The sequence below is a fragment of the Pezoporus flaviventris genome, unplaced genomic scaffold (assembly GCF_033815535.1).
Source record: "Pezoporus flaviventris isolate CSIRO_AGI_PZ_B2104156 unplaced genomic scaffold, CSIRO_AGI_Pfla_v1 ptg000037l, whole genome shotgun sequence".
Taxonomy (NCBI): domain Eukaryota; kingdom Metazoa; phylum Chordata; class Aves; order Psittaciformes; family Psittacidae; genus Pezoporus; species Pezoporus flaviventris.
In genome coordinates this window covers 23,621,318-23,636,000 of record NW_026892585.1, presented here as the reverse complement: position 1 = coordinate 23,636,000, position 14,683 = coordinate 23,621,318, and the positions used below count along the sequence as shown (strand labels likewise).

The window sequence follows — 14,683 nt, the reverse complement described above, 5'->3', positions numbered from 1 at the left end:
GACCTTGCTTGACTGAATGTACTGAAGCACTTAATTCTCTATGCTCCTATCAGAAAGATCTAATGTGAGAGTCCAGTGGTAGCCAGGCCCTCCTGCGGCCAATCCAATAACACAGCATGAGGTCAGGCAGTTCATTCCTGGAGTATGGTACAAATTTTGACTGTCCTTGGCAGTTGGCAATTGTGAACTCTGCCTAGTGTTATTCTCCTTGATCCTGATACCAGAGCAGGTTTCCAAGTCATCAACTGCTAGAGCAGCATTCTTCTGGAAATAGAAAGCAAACCTCAGCCTAAAAAATGTAATAGAATTACCTTAACTTACCCCTACTGAGAAGCACTCTAAAGCAGCCTTTATATTCCTAGCTAAGATTCAAATAATAATTAGAGACAATTTTAAAATTTTGAATAGTATGGGGAGAAAAAGATGGAGAGATGTGCCATAATATTTCATCCGAAAAGGTCATGTAGGAGTAGCCATCAACTGTTTAAAGATTTCACCATTCAAATATCTTTTTTAATTGTCAGTTTGTTTCAAAACCTATATGCTCTAGATTTGACACACTTCAGGCAGAGAGGTGATGCCTCTACAATATCATATCCAAAAGAAACACAGTGCTATAAAAGTTGCACACATTTTATCATGGTCTCATTTTTTTCTTTTACTGCAGAAATGTTGATTTAGTTAGATCTTTAACTGTCTTTTCCCTGTAGTACCCTCAGCATCCATCCCAGTAACAAAGGGCCAGCTGCTTTTCTCAGCCTCCATTTAACATCGAACAGGAGGAGTCATGCTGTGCCCAGCATTATCAGGACTCACAGGGAAGAAATGGGAATACATTCAGCCTACTTTTTAGGGCTTGCCTAGCAGCTTTAGAAAAAATCAGTGGCAAGATTCACCCTGATGTTAGAAGCTTGTGCATATTGACATTGCTCATCTAAAATACAGCTTTTAAGGTGTTCCCCATAGCTTTCTCCTTCTATCGCAATAAAAACCACAAGATGTGCTCAACAGAAATTTAGGAGAAAAGTCTGCTCCATGTACAATTTATGCTCATTTTAGAGCCTGTTAAATGTTGAACAAGGCTACATGTTGAAACTAATCTGCAGTTATTTTGTGGGACTATGGTATTGTGTTAATACTGGTGACTGTGATGGGTGAAGGATATAACATTACATTTGATGAGGATCCGACAAGAACTCCTACCTTTGTTAAATATAGTGAGTTGGTGTTATTAATGGCATTCTGGAAATCAGAATTTGTGAAAAGAAAAATAATTCTGCATATTTGTTGATCTTTTGTAAATGTTTGCTCCTAAGCAACACGCTTAGTATTCAAGATGCTCTGCTTTGTCATTCCTGCAGTACAACTTTACTTACTTAGGCCTAATTAATTTTAGGTTTAATTTCCCTGTGGTTGAAAAGATGCATGGACTGAATTTGGCTCATCATCCCTCCCACTTACACTGCTGAAGTCAGGTTTGAGTATGAACAAGGAATCAGTGTAGTACAAAAGGGGTACAGTATAATGACAAAAAAGTACTGTGTAGCAGATGATTTTTATTTTTTTTTAAATATATATTAGGGCTAAAAGGATGACTGCTTTTGAGAAACTTGTTAAAAGTTATTATAAAATAAATACTCAGGAAAATGGTAGAATACAACTGGAATCAGGGATAAAAATCTCTGCAATGCTAAGTGGAAATGTCTGATGTTTTTACAGGGAAAGACATTAGCAGTATGTTGACTGACATTGCTTTTCACTGCCCAGTATCTCAAAGTCTAATTTAGAAAAGGTATGAAGAAATTGAGAAGATTTGTAACCCATAAATTGTGTGGATTAAGTGGGTTTATCAGAGGAAAGAGAAAAACCTGATGTATTGTAATTAAGTGTTCTAGTGTTCTACAGAACCAGTAGGAGAAAGTATGCTTTTAATAAACACCTGCCAGCAGACACAATATTGAAATACAACAAATATTTTGTTGGTGGTAAATATTTTGGAATCCATAAGTCTTTCTAGGCTGTGTTTGTATAGACTAATGAGAACGATTTTGATGTACATTTGGCTGGTGATCATTTGATCACCCACAAAGTCACCTGCTCAAAAGCGTTGTCTTTGGCATTGCTAAGTGCCTATATCTCTAAATAAGTGGTTATTAGAATTGAATCCAGCATGGAAGCGTGTAGGGAGAGAAAGGCAAAGATTTGAGTAAAACTCAAACATCACTTTTAAATAAGACAAGTATAAAGCCTAAAAGCTATCTGACATGACCCTGAACTGGCAAGTTCTCTGAGGTGAGTAATGAAAAGTAGGTAAGATTGGCTTTTTTAAACCTTGAAGCTTGCAGGAGAGTGACTGTTAGGAGAATAAGACCCCTTTTTTGTGCCTGTGTTGGTGACAACTGTGGGAGGATATATCTTCAAAGGGCTGTGATGCTGTAGGTAACACAGTTCTCAACGAAGCCTAGCAAAACCCCTTTTTCTTGAAGACACCTTGTTTGCAAATAGTAAGTGGATATTGAAAGCATGGTTGTGAACAATTTGTATTTTTAGCAAGAGAAAATCAGGATAGAGAACTGTGTTGCCAAGACATAATATATGTAATCTACACTTCTTCTGGAACTAATTACTATTTTCTGAAACTACTGCAGTGTTGTGTGCTACTGTGACTGAAAAGAGAGAGCTTTGTATAATGTTAACATCGGGAGACACAGGTTCTAGTGGCAGCTTTTGCAAGAAATTAAGATAATTTTCCAGTACTGCTTAGCTTCCCTATCAACACTGGATTGGTTTAGACTGCTTTGACCTCTTTTAAAATTGCTAGCCTAAAAAGATCAAAGTATTTTGTGGGAGTTAAAGAAATAGACACACATTTTTCTACCGTGAAAACTGAGACAGATGAGTATGATACTCTGATTTTCTAAAGACTCCACTCTTACTGTGTCTAGTAAGATGGATGTCAGCATATGAAGGAAATAAGAAACAAAAGTCTTTTGTGACACCAATAGTCTAAGTTTCTGGATTCACAGTGTAATATCAAAGCTTGTTTTCACCGAGCATTTTATTCTCCTCTGTGTATTTTCCTCAGCAAGAAGATTGCATCCCTGTGGTACATACATAAACGACTAAGCCAAAGATCTACTGTGGGTTGTTAAGAAGTATCCAGTTTTGATTTCACAATTACAAGGTAAGAATAATTTTGTGGCCTTTTGAAGGCTGAATATAGAATGTGCAATCTGGAAAAAGGGTACTGATGTACCACAAGCGTTATTTGGTGACTGTGTTGCCAATGCAAGCTTGAGTCTTCATTATGTTGCTAAAAAACAGGCTCAGGGAGGCGAAGCACTCAAAAAATCAAACTGACAGTGTGCAGGATATCCTACATTATCAAGGAAAGCTGCTGAAGCAAACCGAGCAGGCTCATGCAATTTTAGCTGCTGGTACTGCTCAGTGGTGTCTGCTGGAATGTGTCAGATGACTGAATATGAATGGGCTCTGGTGGGAGGGATGGCCTTTTCCTTGCAAATATTTCTTCGGCTCTTATGTTGCCCCTTAGCAATAATGGTTGGCTTTTTATAGAACACTGATTCATTGGCAACCTTTAGATATTTTATTGATTTAACATTTCTTCAGAGATGCAGTGAAATATATGACCCATGGACAATGTGATTTTTTGAAAGCTGATGATGATGTCAGGGGTATGTTACCTGGTTCAAGCTCTGCTGTCTCTAGAGTTCATTAGAAGTTGTTTTAAATATGTTTTCTACCCTGTTTATGAACTACATTTCTTTTTCCACACTTGGTAAGGGTGCTGATTCACACTGCCTTTGGTGTATATTTCAAACCGTCTTGCTGAATTGAGTCATTTCATGGTGAAGTAAGCTGAATGTAAGAGAAATATGTCTTGGTTGGGACACTGTGGTTTAGTATATCAAGGCAATAAAGAGCAAGGAACAGGTTAGGAGAAATTCAGAATTCACTGTGTTTAAAAGTAATGAAGCAAAATGTAGTTTTTTGTGCCCTCTGAATGTTAATCTGCCCAACAACTGAAATCACAATGAAAGGTGATAGCAGGCTCTCATCAGAACATAAGGCTAGTTGGCAGGATACTGAGTCAGAAGCTAATGAGCAGGCAGGGCTGGGATCTGGTGTGTGATGGAAGTGGGTTCACCACACAAGGGTTTCAGAAATAGAAGTGCAGACCTGAGCAGCCAAGTTTGTGTTGAGACACAGGTGGGCTAACTGTGAAAGCTTCTGAGCATGAGGCAGCCATCACTGACCATTTGATGCCAGTGTCTAAATGTAGATCTAACTTTGGGTTTCTATTTCTGAAAACTCTGGCACAAGTCTTCAGGGCTTTTTAAATTGTTCTGCAAAGGACAAAACATGTAGCAGAACAGAGATAATGGTATTCACTGTCCTTTGGCGGACACTTTGTAATGCTGACATGTCAGGCTGAGAATCCTTCAGCTCCTGTTTCAGTACATCTATATGTATCAAAAGAATTGGTGACCGAAGGAGCTCCTACTTTCTCCCTCCCCTTCCTCACAGTTGCTTTATCTCTCCAGGCATCCCACTGGTATCAGCATTGCAGCTGTTGCTATTGAGCCAGCATTGCTGCACAGTCCTCATTCTTCTTTTCCATTGTAAAGATGGAGTAAGAAGACACTTGATAAGCTTAAAGTTGCTCCTAGTCCAGTAAGAGCCTGAGCCAAGAATCTAGGAGACCATATAGTATGGCAGCACCCGTCCACATTGGCAGGGGATGGCTCAGTGACAACACTGAATAAGCAGGCCAGAAGACTGGAGTTGATGCATCTGGATTTGGTGGCAGAGACAGTAGCTGTTGTTGCTACACATGATTAGCAGGATGTGGCAATAGCCCTATGTAGAAACAGAGGGGTTTCCAAAACTGGTGAGAAGTTCCATATTGGAGCTAGCAGTACTGTAGGACAGACTGAAAGCAGCTGGCCTTTCCAAATTTTGTCATGAGCTATAAATCACAAGATCCCCCTCTTACATAAACAGACCTACTATAGCACACACAGCTCATCTCTGAGTTGCTCTAAATAGCCAGGGCAGGAATAATTCCTGTGTCACTCCAGGTTTCTGCTGACTCATCATAAAAGTTACCCTGCAGTGGAAATGCTTTGGTGAATCAGATTGGAGCACAGATGGTAATGACTTTTGTGTGTTTGCTTAAAGCTGGTTCCACTGAAAAGCAGACTGTTAGTGAAGTCTTCCTTATCCTGCTCTTTGGAGTGGCCAGCTTTTATGGCCAGTGAGGACTGCATGCATTCAATAGCTGCTGCTGCTGGGTGGATTAGATTTCCAAAAGACAGACTGATGAAAAAAAAACACTGTGGTTTCTACCAATGCAGGCAGCAAAACTAAGGCTTGCGAAAAGCAGTGGATGTTACAGACCCTCCAAAGTGGCTTGGAATTTGTCCGAGGACTTCTGCTGACAGCGGCACACCCCTCTTCCCCCCCCCCCCCTAACAAATCTGGTGTCTTAGAACTGATTCTGATGTTTTAATCTTTCAAGCAGGAAGCAGTGAGAGCAATAAAATTTAATCAACAGAGTACTTGTTTTATCAAGTGAATGGATAATTGTGACATTTGACATTCTTATGAGAGTCTGTTTCTTGAACATTTGCCTAATTATCTCCCATCTTTAAGAAATCTGTTCAGATTCTAGTTTAGCGATTCACTGCATAATCAGATTCAGCTTTCCCGAAACACTTTATTATTATTATTGTTGTTGTTATTGTTAGATAGTGCATTCTCTTGGAAATGTCAAGTAGGTTGTCAAATACTGTGCTCATTTCAGTCGCCTTTGTCACAGCCCTGGACTCCATTCTGAAACTACATACTGTGAGTAGGTCATTCCAGTAACCAAATCTGTTCTAAAGAGAAATGGGGTCACTCAGATCAGAGGCCAGAGAATCTCTGTATAATCAAAGGGACTCTCTTAAGGTCCCTTTTAACTCTATTTTCTAGATTTCATGGATCAGCCATTTACAGCAATGATATGCTAGCATTCCAGAGGCATACTTTTGGCAATGCATCTGTGTCACCTAACTATAGCTGTCAGGAGCTAGGCATTCACCAAGCTCCTTCTTAAGTTAATGGAGGAAGAAACAGCATCTCCAGGAGACAGTTTATTCCTGATGTCTGTGATACCTAATCTTAGGATGAGTGAAATTACCCTCTGGAAACTCCCCTGCTTCTCCCAGCTGATAGAGGAAACATAGAAAAAAAGGTTTAGACTAGACATTCAAGAAGTTATGTAACATGAGGCCTGCCTGAGGGAAGTGTTGTTTGGTACCTAACAAGTTTGTGCAGGCTGCAAAAGTCACAGGACAAATGCATGGACTAAGAAATAAAAATATATCACCAATGGTTCAGAAAGCTCTAAGTTGCTGATGTTCTCATTTGCTTTCTTAAGGTTCCAGATCTGGGCCCTGTCAGAAAGAGGATTCTGGCAGGAAGGACTTATGGTCACACCTGCCACAACTGCTACTACATTCCTGAATTCCACCTACCTTGAAGATTTCTCAGTATTCACTCAAGTGTATTCACAAGGGAATAGATGTTGCGTGTATTCAGAGGACCAGTACAAGGACTGTATATCCTCTGAGATTCTTTTCTGCTTCAAATAGTCCATAGACCATGTGCCAGCTCTCTTCATGAAGTTGTCATTGAGTCCACAGTGTGAGCTGATTTCCTGCATGGATGAGAGGAGGCAGGTGGCAAGCCACAAAAAGCTAGTTTTCAAAGCCTGTGACTAGAGAATGAGACACAGATGTGTGAAGAGGTATCCACATTATGAATCTAGATGGACATTGGTGAGTGTGTGTCCTGTCCATCATAACAAACTTATAAGCCCCTGCTTACGCACGAGACAAACCTAGTTTGTCTAGGTCAAACACTGGCAGTTCAAATTCCCTCTTAATTACAAGATTTGTGCCTTTGCCTTTATTCAAAAGGCTGATCTAAAGGAATGAAAGAGTAGTTCAGTATCTTCAACCCCTTTGCTCCTTGTTCTCATTATCATGAAGGTAAAGGTGTCAATTAGAGTTCATCAGACATTTTTATAATTAAAGCTTTAAAATTTAATAGTGAAGTGAATGTCTTACGCTTTGGTCCCTTTGGTTGCTTCATCAAATGTTTGTGATCTCTATGATATAATGAATGCGGTGGGGTGCTGCAATACTTCAAATAATTTGTCCTAGGGGTTTTCTCCTCTTGATCTCCATTTTTGTTTTAAACAATTACTTTCCTCCAGTGCAATGGTTTATGAAAAGATTAGCCCAGAGTAATCCACAGGATAAGGTGTATGTTATGCATGTCTGGAACTTCTTTGAATCTGCCAGCACCTCTGCCATTTGTCCCAGGGCCAGTGGATAGTAAGGATAACTCATCTGCCGTGTTGATGGTAGGGCACCTGGAGCTTTTCATTCATTCAGAACCTGATTTTCCTCATTTATAGTTTGCTAGTCTAACGGAGCTATTTTATCTTTAGGATTGTCTCTCAGATTCCAATTTATCTTTAAAAAGACCAGGAATAATTTTGGTCCCACCGAATTTGGCATGAAGAACCTCAAAGCTCTCCAAGTGGAGCTACAAAAGTGTCTTCTCTTGCACCTCTGACCACATAGATGATCTTGTCCTTTCCCCTCCTCCTCAACCTGCCTCCATTTCAAATGCACTCACATTTTCCTGCAGGCATTTAGTATCCTCAGTAGTTCCACAAGCACTTTATGTGCTCTGCACTCTGCTGGTAAGGGCGCACTTGGTTTGTGCTGGCATAGTTTGCTTGCTCCCTGGTGTGTCCTGGCAGGTGGGGTGGCCTTCTTTGGAAAGAGGTGTAAAAGCACTGCTGTCCTGGCATGCAAAGATCTGTAATTTCCTTATCAGTGGAGCAGTGGCTTCAGTGCTACTTCATTGCCTGCCTACTGAGACTGAATTCAGATTATTGAGTTCAGATTATTGTGTACATACAGAGACATCTAGGAAGAATATAATAAGTTCCCTGTGCCTCAGAAGTGACTCCTTTTACAACACCAATTCTGCTAGATACTGTTTATATGAAGAAAAATCAGTATGTGTTTGCTTTGAGAATACATCATAGGATAGATTTAATTTCATTGCAACATTATTGAAATTGATAGCAAATACATTTAAGGCAGAGCAGAAGTGTAATGAATTTCTTCTTGTTCTCTTATCATCTTCATATTGTTTTTTCTTCTATTTGATCCTACTGCTATAGACTGAGAACCTTTGTGCAAAGCACAAGAGACAAGTTCAGCTTTGATCAGATTACTCAGTGCCCAGCAAAACTGGATTTTAATGGGCACTTGATATCATGTTGGAAAAATATTATTTGGTGCTGTTCCATGGCAACATTATTTTCACATTCAAATCCTTGAAAAAAATATTACTGCATGGTGACTGGGTCAAGAACTGAATCTCACTTTGGGAAGATCTGTGAATCTTTTAATAATGTCCTACTGAAAGCAGAATTGCATCTTGCTTGCTTCCTACCTTCCTTCAATGGTAAATTTGCTGTAATAAGTTTGTCAGAATGATTCTCGAATTTGAGATTAATCCAGCAAGTTATGTTGGCTGAAACAAAGAAAAAAGATTAAAAAGAAGTGATATAAATATTGACAAGAATAGTTCTGATATTTTCCAAATATCAGATATTTAAACATTAGAGCTCTGATTCGGAAAGGAACTTAGATACCACTTGCAACAATAAGAAGGGATGATACCTTCTTTTTGTCCATTAATAGCCCATATTCCAGTGGTTCTTGCTTGGGCTTTAGATGAGGAAGTTTTAAATCCAGGCTGAACGTAAATCACAACAGTGGTTCTCATATCTCGGGACACCTCATGTTGATCATCTCTAGAATATTGTGTGTTGACTCCTCCTGATGGAACATTTTTGCTGCACAGTAATACATAAGCACTTACTGAAGCAGGTAATGGAGACCACATAGCTTCCTTCACAAGTAGGAACTGAAACCATCCAAAGTGATTCTCACCATCCCTCTCTTGTCAGACAAGTATTTCAACATGCTCTGCATTAAAGATGATTTTCAAATTGAAAACATATAGTTTAGTATTGAGTCAAAATATTTTTTCGATTTCTTGATTTGGTGTCTGAACCAGGAAAGTTGGATATTTTTTCTTTTAATTGATAATTGGAAAGAGGTTCAGAAGAATATGCTTTTAATAATGTACATATTAATTATAATGTTCCCTAACAAGTGCTAGAGCAAGAAGCTTTAAGCAGGTTAAGCAGTAGTTTAGATAGAGTGTATTATGCAGACAGAGTTATTTCAGCTACAAATTCCCACCAAAGTAAAACTGATGTAAAATCTCACAGACTTTTAATTAAAAAGATATAGCTGAATCACCTTAATAGACTGCGGGGTTAACAGACCTGCCCTGTAAAAATCTTTTGGGAATCATTTTTCAGTTTTCCAGGAACCTGCATGTAATAAACAAACCGAGAAATGGGTGTATTAAAATAATTAAGATAAACCAAGGACTCCGCTCAGGTTCAGTGAAAATGCTGCCTTTAAAACAAGAGGCTGGAGGGAAAACCATTAATATGTAAGTGGCTGGTCATCCTCCATTGCAGCTATAGCCCCTTTCTGGCTATGGCAAGAACAAGACAGAGTTCACTGCCTGAGAAATGAATCTAGTGATGATAATTATTGAAAACCAAGTATGCTATTTCCTTTGTTAAAATCCTGCTATGCAGTAACATTTTTCAGGTTCCCAAGAAGTGTTCCTTTTTATACAGAACTTTATCTCTGGTGAAGAATCAATACTTTTAATCCTGTGGCTATGGAAATTTGCTGAAGTAGGAAAAATTACATGGCTTCTGCATTTTTTTTGTAGTTAGAGGAATGTATCCTGGAAGATCCCCAAAAATATGTTCCTTAAAATAGGCTCATTTTCTCTCTGCCTTCAGCATTTACAACTCTCCTCTGTCCAGACAGCCTATTATGTTTAAAATTAAACTTCTGCTAGCATTCTGGGTAGCATGTCCCAGTTGCCTTACAAGACTTCCCCACATACAAGACATCCTCTTTTTAATAGTTGTGTCAGCTATCTTACATGAAGTTTACTATATACCAGCTTCTCCTTCCCTGCCTGTCACCCTCAGGAAGCATTAAGGGCTTCTGCTTGAATTGTTTCCGGTTCTATTGGGTTGCTAAGCACATTTTAAATGTAGGCTGTCATTTCTTTCTTTGCTTTCTTTCTCCCTGGTCTCTCTTCCTCCCTTTGTCTCCAAGTCCATTTCTGATGTGTTTGTGAAGCTTTCAGCTTCATTAGAGTACTGATTTTTTTTTTGTTAATTTATCTAATTCCCAGTCAAATGAGGACATGGTACTTGTAAATCATTTAGTTTCTCATTAATCTCTTCCAGTGCTGCCTCCATTTTTTAGTTGTCTTCCTATTTACTATCTCTGGAGAAAAATATCCAGTGTTCCCATCACTTGTCACAAGTAATGTCATGGTTGCTGTGGATCCATTGGCCTGAATAATCAACATGATTTTTTTAATTAGAAATCAAAATATTTGCTGCTGCTGTAGAAAGCCACATTTTAAATCCCATGCAAGGAAGTTCACTAAATGAAATGCAATAAACAGAAGATCTAAAGCCTGCTCTGTTACTTTGTGCCAAATCTTATTCATTAGTTTTTCTTTAACTATAGCTGTAGAATTTTAAGATGCTGCTTAGAGGAGCAGAAATCCTGAGAGCTGCATCCTTATGCCTTGATACTTCTCTGGCAGAGATCCCATGGAGATGAAAGGAATAGGACTTCAGCATTCACTTGAGAGAAGCTAGTATCAGCTTACAGACAAAGAATTCTCTCCTGCTGTCCTCGACTACAAAACACTGGTATCACATCAGACTTACAAGCTGCTTATAGGTAGATTGGCAATCCAGGGAGGCTGCCTGCTCATATAGCAAACTAACAAGAAAAAAGTTTTCTCTTGAAATGAAGAAGTGTTTTTCAAGGCAATAGGTGGTACTCCACCTTCCAGATCAGCATCAAACAGTGCACTAGCAGGGTAGGAAAGAGAACTAGGCTAAATTCTCTACTCAGTGGAATGGTTGTCACTGCCCATAGCCGTTGCATTAGTTTTATTTTTGAGGTAGAATGGGTCTCACCTTTAATGTTGCCTGGCCAAATCTATGCTTCAGCTGCATGAGAAAAGTAGACTCTTGTGCCTGCTAACATTACTCTGTACTATATGGCAGCTTTTCAAAATGACTTGCATTGGATTTCAGAGATGTTTGCGGCTTATTTCTGTGTAAGCGTATATACGTTTTGTGATCTTTAGATCATTAATCTCAGCCATTGTTCTTATTTTATTTTGAAAAGAGACAGATTTTGACAATAATTTCTTTCTTGGTGTCACTCATCCTGAATTTTTCTATAGACTTGTGCGCAACAGTCCCCAAAAACAACCCCAATGCTTCATGGTTATTTTAATTGCCACTCAGTGAATAATCCTCTCTGGCTGTAATGGGATTTAAGGAGCATTAAATGTACTCTGCTACATCCGGGGCAGTTGCTTAGCCAATACAATGGTAAGAATCTTAGACTTACTATAGCTAGAGATGTTAGGCTGATGGGAAGGATTAAACATATACAGATTTTGTATTTGAGACAGCAAGTAATAAATACCGCCTCTTCAAGAACAGAGGTCCTAGGTAGGGAAGATCAGGCCGCAGTGTTTCTTCATGCGTCAGAAACATCAGAGGAGGTGAAAGAAACTGCTGAAGCTTTATTTGTAAAGTATGCACTGGTTAAATTGTTGCCCCTTGCTGATCGATCTAATCCTTTTAATGAGGCTAGGTAAGCAAAAAGGAGGCAGTAATGATGTTGATGACTCAGAGATTTCTCTCTGTGAAAGAAAACAAGCAGAAGATGGTTGTCTAAACAGCGCAGTGACTATTCAGGTATCCTTTTTACCTGCAAAATGGTTGCTGGATGGCGAGCTAACCAAGCTCAGAGGTACCAAGTGCCTGTAAGTTACAAGTGCTAAAATACAAATCAGTATACTGTAAGAGTGTGAGATTTGTTATGTTTCAGCCACCCTTCAGCTTGCAGTATGCATTTTTCTTAAGTCTGAATTTGTGTTGGTTCTTTTTGCTTAAAGAATGATGCAGCAGCACAACAGCTCAAAGACTAGGACCAGCACACAAAGATACTGAGGCACTTTGTTCTGCTCTGTCTCCCTATAGAGACTCTAGTGCTTGTAGACAATTTGTTAATCTGTCTCCCTTGATGGAACTGTCCTGATCTGAGGATAAGGGACAGTACTACTTTTATACCCCGTCATTTTTTTTTTTTTTTGTAAGTAATTAAAGATTTGGGGGTTATGCTTTGTATTTAGTGATTGCCCCATGGGAATCATCCTTTCACCAATGTTGATTGCACTGTTTATTGTAACTTCTCATTGCAAAATGTGTAGCTACTTTTATTGACCTGGGACTGCAAGCTTTCTGGGGAGAATCCTGACCACTGACAGTCAGGTTACTTTCCTTCACCCAATGAGCTTTTAATTTTTATGCAAAGTGAAGCAAACTCAGAGAGAGAGAGGGAGAGGACTCCTGCCCCATAAAATAGCCAACCACTTGTGGTAAGAGTAGGTTTTTGGAAAGGCCAGCTGAATCCTATCAAGCAGAAGATGAGTTTGAATGTGTGTTTTCTGCTGCTTCATTTGCTGAATTTACCACCAGATTGTGGTATACAAAAGGGGGAGCAGTAGCTCATTGGTTAGGTGTCCTTTAGATGGCAGGAATAACAAGCACTCTTCCTTTAGACATGCTGAGACACTACCACCTGGATCACCTCTCCACTGGAACACCAACCCATGGACCCAGCAGAGCTTGGCACTCGATTGCCAAGTGATGTTAAGTAACTGTGTGCATAGCCAGAATAGTCTAGATATTTGGGGAACACTCATGTTTACAAGAGTCCCTTGAGGGACTTGAGGATTTATGTGCTAACTGGGGAAGGTGGCAGCCAGCAATTTAATGTCTTTTAGCTTCAGGGTTGGGTGGTAAATAAACAAGTGAAATGTAGCTGGCCTATCCTTTTTGTGTATCTGGTACTTAGTGGCTTTATCACTTGAACAACATGGCTTTCAGCCATTGCAACCTCATGCCAAGAAAACCACAGTAATTTACGTTTGATGCCGGCTGTACAAGTTACACAGAAAAAAATAGTTAGAGGAAAGTTTAGAAAATCTGAATGATTTCTGCAGGGGATTCTTTTTCACCGGCAGGACTTAATTAGTAGGACTCCAGACTGTAACAGTGCAGTGCTTGAAAACGTGTTGGATTGCATTGAGACGTATGCTTTTTATGGGATGCTTTCATATGCAAGTTTTGATGATATAGTGCAGTTGTTTAGAAATCCAGCAGCACTTCCTCAGATAGTTCCAGCCTCTGCACGCTGCTTTGGATATTGTAACCCATTTTGTTTTGGGCCAGAAGGCTTGGATTCGACTTCTCTTTGTTCCTCTAAGTTTCATTTTTGAACTTGTCACCACAGAAATTTATATGACCTTTACTATAATCTTGAATAATCTAGTTGTAGCAGGCTCAGTACAATGTATGTTCAAATGTACCAGGTAGGTGAGAGTATCACATGCATCACCAAACATCTCTGTGCTTGCTTGGGGAGCTGTTAGCCTACTATGCACAAGAAAGTGGAACAAAGCACAGTGCATTTCACAGTGCAGAAGGCTAGCTGAGCACTTGGTAACATTTTTCACTTTCTGTCAATACACTATAAAGCAAAAATGTTGGTATCCATATATCTAGGGAACCGTGCATTTTTGCACATCGGTAAATACCATAACTCTCTTCTGCTTGTCAAGATGTGCGACCTACGAATGTGAAGCTTCAAAGGAGACCATTTAAAAACCTAATTTTCCAGTCTAGATTGGCAACGACATGCCCCCGTAAAAGAGAGCCACTGAGACCACAATTTTGAAATCCTGCTAAAAAAGGCTGTATCTCTCTCCTGACACATCTGCGCACTTACTGCTGGAAACCAGTTAAACCAAGGGAATATTTATAGCACCAGTGGGAGAATAAAGTTGGTCCCTTAACTGTGTCAGTATCCATTTCAGACCTGTCAGCTGCCTCCTTTCCTAGTTGAACATCAGAGAGCAGATTCCACTGAATGGTGGCTTCATGCTGCTCTCTGTTGATAGCTGAAGCTTCAATCAATATCAGTGTGAATCGGTTATTAGAACCTTCTGTCCGTACTGTCTGCAGCTCCTGCTCTTGACCCCTGGTCTCTTGCATCTAATATGCACTTGCCCTCTTGACTGTGTAATGCTTCATGGAAGTTTTCTAGTCCATCTATGTGTAGGAAATTTTAAGTATATGCTAATTTTACTGTAAATTATTTACAAGCTGAATATGGAAAGATCTGTTTGTATAGCTCTTTTGATACTGGAGAAATCTGATCAGACATTTTCCATCAAGGAATCCTCTTGTCCTGTTTTCCCCTATTTGTCTACTTCATTGAAAATGTCTCCTGCTTAGCAAGTGGTCTGAGAAACTAAGAACTAGTCCCCCCAGTATTCACAGGTGCAAATACATGAGAAGTACAATCACGTTTAGGCAGCTCAGGCT

At 39.5% G+C, this 14,683-nt stretch overlaps 1 long non-coding RNA gene across 1 annotated transcript in view; it reads left to right on the top strand.

Moving 5' to 3' along the window:
* LOC133275156 (uncharacterized) overlaps positions 1-14,683 on the top strand; it is a 63,940-nt gene that overhangs the window by 38,925 nt on the left and 10,332 nt on the right. The window contains exon 3 of the long non-coding RNA XR_009745417.1: positions 3,086-3,184. This is a non-coding gene — a long non-coding RNA (uncharacterized LOC133275156). The remainder of the gene's footprint in view (positions 1-3,085; positions 3,185-14,683) is intronic.